The sequence below is a fragment of the Taudactylus pleione genome, unplaced genomic scaffold (assembly GCF_031769625.1).
Source record: "Taudactylus pleione unplaced genomic scaffold, aTauple2 ptg001421l, whole genome shotgun sequence".
Classification (NCBI taxonomy): domain Eukaryota; kingdom Metazoa; phylum Chordata; class Amphibia; order Anura; family Myobatrachidae; genus Taudactylus; species Taudactylus pleione.
In genome coordinates, this window is record NW_028285820.1 from 331,489 (window position 1) to 337,286 (window position 5,798).

The 5,798-nt window shown below is 43.0% G+C and overlaps 1 protein-coding gene across 1 annotated transcript in view; it reads left to right on the forward strand.

The window, feature by feature from the left end:
* The window catches only part of LOC148442669 (uncharacterized), an 89,832-nt gene that overhangs the window by 44,261 nt on the left and 39,773 nt on the right, over positions 1 to 5,798 (forward strand). The gene's annotated exons all lie outside the window — the stretch shown is intronic.

Genomic DNA, 5,798 nt, shown 5'->3' on the forward strand with positions numbered 1-5,798 from the left:
TTCTAAGAATTCTCTTACCCAGTCTCGCTCCTTTCATGATACATCTGATGAGCCTATGCAAAATAATAAAGCTAAGTTGTCTGAAGTGGAGAAGCAACGTAGGAGGTGTTCTAATTTGTGCTTGTATTGTGCATCCTCAGAACATTTTTTGGCTAAATGTCCAATAAGGCTGGGAAAACGGTCATCCCTAGTTGATGGAGGGGAAGTCAAACTAGGGGTGCTTTCAAAAGTTTTCCCCAAAAAGGATTGTTTAATCTCTGTGGGTATTCCAGATTTTGGTTCTCCGTGTCAAGAGTTTTCTGCATTGCTAGATTCTGGAGCAGCTGGCAATTTTATTTCATTGTCTTTGGTTCAAGAATTGCAAATTCCTGTTGTCAAATTAACTGGGACTAGAATTTCTAATGGATATGTTACATATCAAACAAAGTCTGTGAAGTTGAGGGTTGGAGCTTTGCATGAAGAAAGTTTAGTTTTTGGTATTACCTATTTCTATGTATGATATAGTTCTTGGTTTACCATGGTTAACGCTTCATAACCCTCCTATTGATTGGACTTGTTCTCAAATTCTTTCTTGGAGCCCTAAATGCAAATTAAATTGTTTGATTCATGTGGTACGATTGGCTGAAGTGAAAGTAGATGTTCCACCTTCTCTCCCACAGCCTTATCATGAATTTGCTGATGTCTTTTCTGAGCAGGCGGCAGACGAACTTCCACCACATCATCCCTGGGATTGTCCTATTGAACTTATTCCTGGTAAAATGCCACCCAAAGGTCGAGTGTACCCTCGCTCTGGGCCTGATTCAGAGCTGCTCGCTCTGACAGAGCGCTTGCTCTGAATCAGACCCGTCTTTTTTTTTTTGAGCGGCCTCCTGGCCGCTCGCATAGCTGTAGGTGTCCATCCACAGCTAGTACGAGTGGCCAGGATGATGGTCGCGATGGTCAACACCATCGGGCTTGCGACAAGACCCTTGTGGTAGGGTCTCATCCATCGCAAGCCCCAGAGAGCTTTCGGCTCTAACAGAGCTGGAAGCTCTCCACTGACATCACTTGTGATGTCAGTGGGGCCGCCCCCAAACGGCAGGTGTTCTCATGGGAACACCTCCGTTTGGGCAGCCACCCCCCCGGCCCGCTCACCAAACGGGCCGAGCTGTCGCTCAACATCAACAGCTCGGCCCCTTTGGGCGAGACCCAGAGCAACGGAGTGCCCGTCACTAGCCGGGTCTCACGCATGTGCATGCCGGAGCCGGCTCCATCGTGCGCATGCGCAGTGGGTGACCATCGACCCGGTAGCGAGCGCTCTGCGCTTGTGACCGGGTCTGAATCAGGTCCTCTGTTCCTGAGACTCAAGCCATGTCAGAATATGTGCAAGATAACCTATGAAAGGGGTTTATCAGTCCTTCTTCATCTCCCGCTGGAGCGGGCTTCTTTTTTGTAAAGAAAAAAGATGGTGGTCTTCGTCCATGTATCGACTTTAGAGGTCTAAATGAGATCACGGTAAAAAACAAATATCCTTTGCCTCTCATTACAGAGTTGTTTGAAGGAGTTAAGGGGTCTTGACTGTTTACTAAACTTGATTTAAGAGGAGCTTACAACTTGATCAGAGTTATAGAAGGAGATGAGTGGAAAACTGCGTTTAATACGCAAGATGGCCATTATGAGAACCTCGTCATGCCTTCTGACTTATGTAATGCTCCCGCGGTGTTCCAGGAGTTTATTAATTAAATTTTCCAAGATATACTTTATCAGTTTGTTATTGTTTATCTTGATGATATTTTGATTTTTTTCCAGGAATCTTTCTGATCATCTTTCCCATGTCAAAGAGGTATTAAGTCGTCTTCAAGCTAATAAGTTTTATGGTAAGATCTCCAAGTGCGTTTTTGAAGTTCCGGTTATACCCTTTTTGGGGGTATATTATCTCTGGTTCCGAACTTCAGATGGACCCCGAGAAGTTGAAGGCTATTTAAGATTTGGTTTTGCCCACTTCATTAAGGTCTATTCAGAGATTTTTAGGCTTTGCCAATTATTACAGAAAGTTTATCAAAGCGTTTTCAACGATTGTGGCTCCAATTACTGCTATGACAACAAAAGGGGCTAATCCCAAAGTGTGGTCCCCAGAGGCATTGGATGCCTTCCAGACTCTTAAAGATGCATTTTCTGTGGTCCCTTGTCTAGTTCAACCTGATGTTGAGAAACCATTTATGCTGGAAGTGCATGCCTCCACTTAAGGAGTTGGGGCTATTTTGTCACAAGTGGCTGCAGATGGGAGAACAGTATCTTGTGGATTCTTTTCATGAAAGTTTTCCAGCGCTGAGAGTAATTACTCCATTGGGGACCAAGAATTGTTAGCTATTAAGTTAGCATTGGAGGAATGGAGATATTTATTAGAAGGCGCAAAGCTTTCCATTACTATTTTTACAGATCATAAGAATTTGTTGTATTTGAAGACTGCCCATTGTTTGAACCCACGACAGGCTCGTTGGGCACTCTTCTTTTCTCGTTTTGATTTTGCCCACAGGTATCGTCCAGGTTCATTGAATAAAAAGGAAGATGCACTTTCTCGGTCAATGTTGGAAGAGAAAGAACAAAATGAGGATCAAAGGTACCCTATAATAAAGCCTCTGGCCTTTTCTTCAACCTCCATCTCTCCTGATCCTCCTCCTGGGAAGATATTTGTGGCACCTGAGTTACGAGGTAAACTTCTTTCTTGGGCTCAAAATTCTCATTTCTCTGGACATCCAGAGATTCATAAAATGTACTCATTTTTGCAACGTTCTTATTGGTGGTCCTCCATGAAAAAAGATGTCCAATAGTTTATACGTTCTTGTTCTAAGTGTGTACAACATAAATCCTCCCGTCAGTCTCCTGTAGGTCCTCTCCATCCACTACCCATTCCTACCCAACCATGGACCCATCTTTCCATGGATTTAATCACAGATCTTCCTGAGTCTAGGGGGTGTATGGTTATTTGGGTAGTGGTGGATTGTTTTACCAAGATGGCCCATTTTTGTCCTTTGGCTCGAATTCCATCAGCCCCCAAATTAGCACAAATATTTATTAAAGAGATATTCCGTCTTCATGGATTTCCTTCTGAGATAGTGTCTGATCGGTGTGTCCAGTTTTTTGCTCGTTTTTGGAGGGCCTTATGTTCAACATTGCTAATTAAATTACAGTTTTCTTCTGCATATCATCCTCAGTCAAATGGACAAACCGAAAGAGTAAACCAGGATTTGGAAACTTTCTTGAGAATGTATATTTCCTCTTCTCAAGATGATTGGATGGATTTTTTGCCTTGGGCTGAGTTTGCCCATAACTTTCATTATTCATCTGCTATAGGTGTAAGTCCTTTTTTCGCCAACTATGGTCGGCATCCCTGAGCTTCAATCAATTCCTACAGTGGACATTCCAGCAGCTAAAGCTACTCTCCAACATTTTTCTGGAATGTGGAGACAGGTACATAAGTGTCTTAGGAAAGCCTCTCATAATTATAACATTTTTGCTGCTAGAAAACGTTCGGTTGTTCCTAAACATTCTGTTGGGGATCATGTCTGGTTGTCCACTAGAAATCTTCGACTTAAAGTACCTACTATGAAGTTTGCTCCCTGGTATTTGGCCTTTTCATATTGTAAAAATTATCAATCCAGTAGCATGTAAGTTACAGTTACCTCCAACCATGCATGTACCTAACTCCTTTCATGTCTCCTTGCTTAGACCATTGATTCTTAATCGATTTCATGACAGCTTGCCTAAAGTACCTCCCATAACAACTTCTGAAGGTGTGGAGTTTGAGATCGATAAGATTCTGGATTCACGTAAGCATCAAAATCAATTGCAATATCTCGTAGACTGCTTATTATTTGAAACCTGATTCCATTTAGGTCACATGTTCTGAACTTCCTATGGATCACAGACCTCTAGTATAAAGCCTGTTACTGTGTCTCAGTGTCTGTGCAACGTTACTTTCAGGTCTTTCTTGGACTCCTGCCAGATCCCCGCTGTGCCTGTGGTTTGCTGTGGACTTTGCTATCTCTGCCCGTGTTCCGGTTAAACTTCTGATAGTTTACCAGCCGCACTACAGAGCTCAGCATCGCCATTGCCTAAGTATTGTTATTCTGCTCTATTGCTGTGGTTCCATTCCTTGCTGCATTATTTACTCTGCCTGTTGTCTTCTACTTCCGTGGACATTGTAGTTAACTTTGCTACAGTTGTCAACTGCACCGTTATCGTCGCCGGACCCTTAGTGCATCGTGGGGCTCAACCCCGCTCCGGATCCTCATCACGCCACAGGGCTCAACCCTGCTCCGGACCCTCAATACATTGCGGGGCTCAACCCCACTCCGGATCCTTGTCACGCTGCAGGGCTCAACCCTGCTCCGGTCCCTCAGTGCATTGCAGGGCTCAACCCTGTCCCGGATCTTCACTATATCACAGGGCTCAACCCTGCTCCGACCTTCACTACATTGCAGGGCTCAACCCTGTCCCAGATCTTCACTACATCACAGGGCTCAACCCTGCTCCGACTTTCACTACATTGCAGGGCTCAACCCTGTTCCAGATCTTCACTACACTGCAGGGCTCAACCCTGCTCTGGATTTTTATCACGCTACACGGCTCAACCCTAGTTAAGGTCCTCTATGCCATCCTGAGGTCTTAGCCTCATATTGGACTCGGGGTTTCCCTACCACATTAGTTCTTGTGCATCAAAGACTTTATTTACATATACAGGTTTGCTCCTATATTAATTACTGCATATTTGAACCCCTGTGTTGTTGGGACTTTATGTGAAACATTGCTATATATTTTTGCCTGTGAAAAAATTCTATTTACTTTTATTCCGTGCTACTGAGATTTTATGAAAAGGTCATTCCTAAAACCACCTTAGTTTATAGTGCCCAGTAGGCCCGACTCCTTCCAGGAGTCTCAAGTGTCGGCAGCCGTGACAGTGGACCACGTGATTACTCGGCAGTCACCTGCTCTCATAGGGTAGAGATGGCAGTCTCATCCAAGTGAGTAGACAGAGACGCTCACATTATACTTGGATCCCAGAGACAGCACCAGTCCTTAAAACAACTAGGAGATGGAGAATTGGGTGATCACCACATCTAATTATTGGGGTAAGCTACCTGGAATACACATCCATTACCTCTGTATCTCCACATACACACATTGGAATACATGTTAGAACTTTGTTACTATTCAGTGAAGATAATATTTAACAGAGAAGTGTCTCTTTGTCACATGTATCAACATCTTCAATTGACTGTACATTAGTTTCCACTGTTGGGAACTCTGGTGATGCCTTTTTGGACATAAAGAACATCTACACGTTAATACCTCACCATATTGAGTGGATTTTAACAAGGGTTCTTTTTGTGACAATTATTGCATAATTATTGTCTACATTTGTGTATTGTTTATGCTATTTTATATTTTTGATGCTGGGACCCATGCATTTAATGTCCTTTAACCTATGATTATTTTAATAAATTGTATTAATTTTTTTCATGGTATTTGCACTATATTATATGGATATAGCAGTGCAGATTTTATATAGTATTATTGCAGGTCAGTGGTGCTGATGTCTGATCTCCATTGTTTCCTCTTGGCACCAGCCATGCCTGTTATTACATCACACCCCCGCCAGTGATGTCACACACATCCCCTTACTAGCGCTGCCATAGACACTAGGGACAGTTTTATAACAAGACTATATCACAAATCTAGCCCCGAGTGATTATAGCCCATTAATGTAACAAACATAAAATATAAAGTGATATAAAAGGTAGAACAATAACACTACA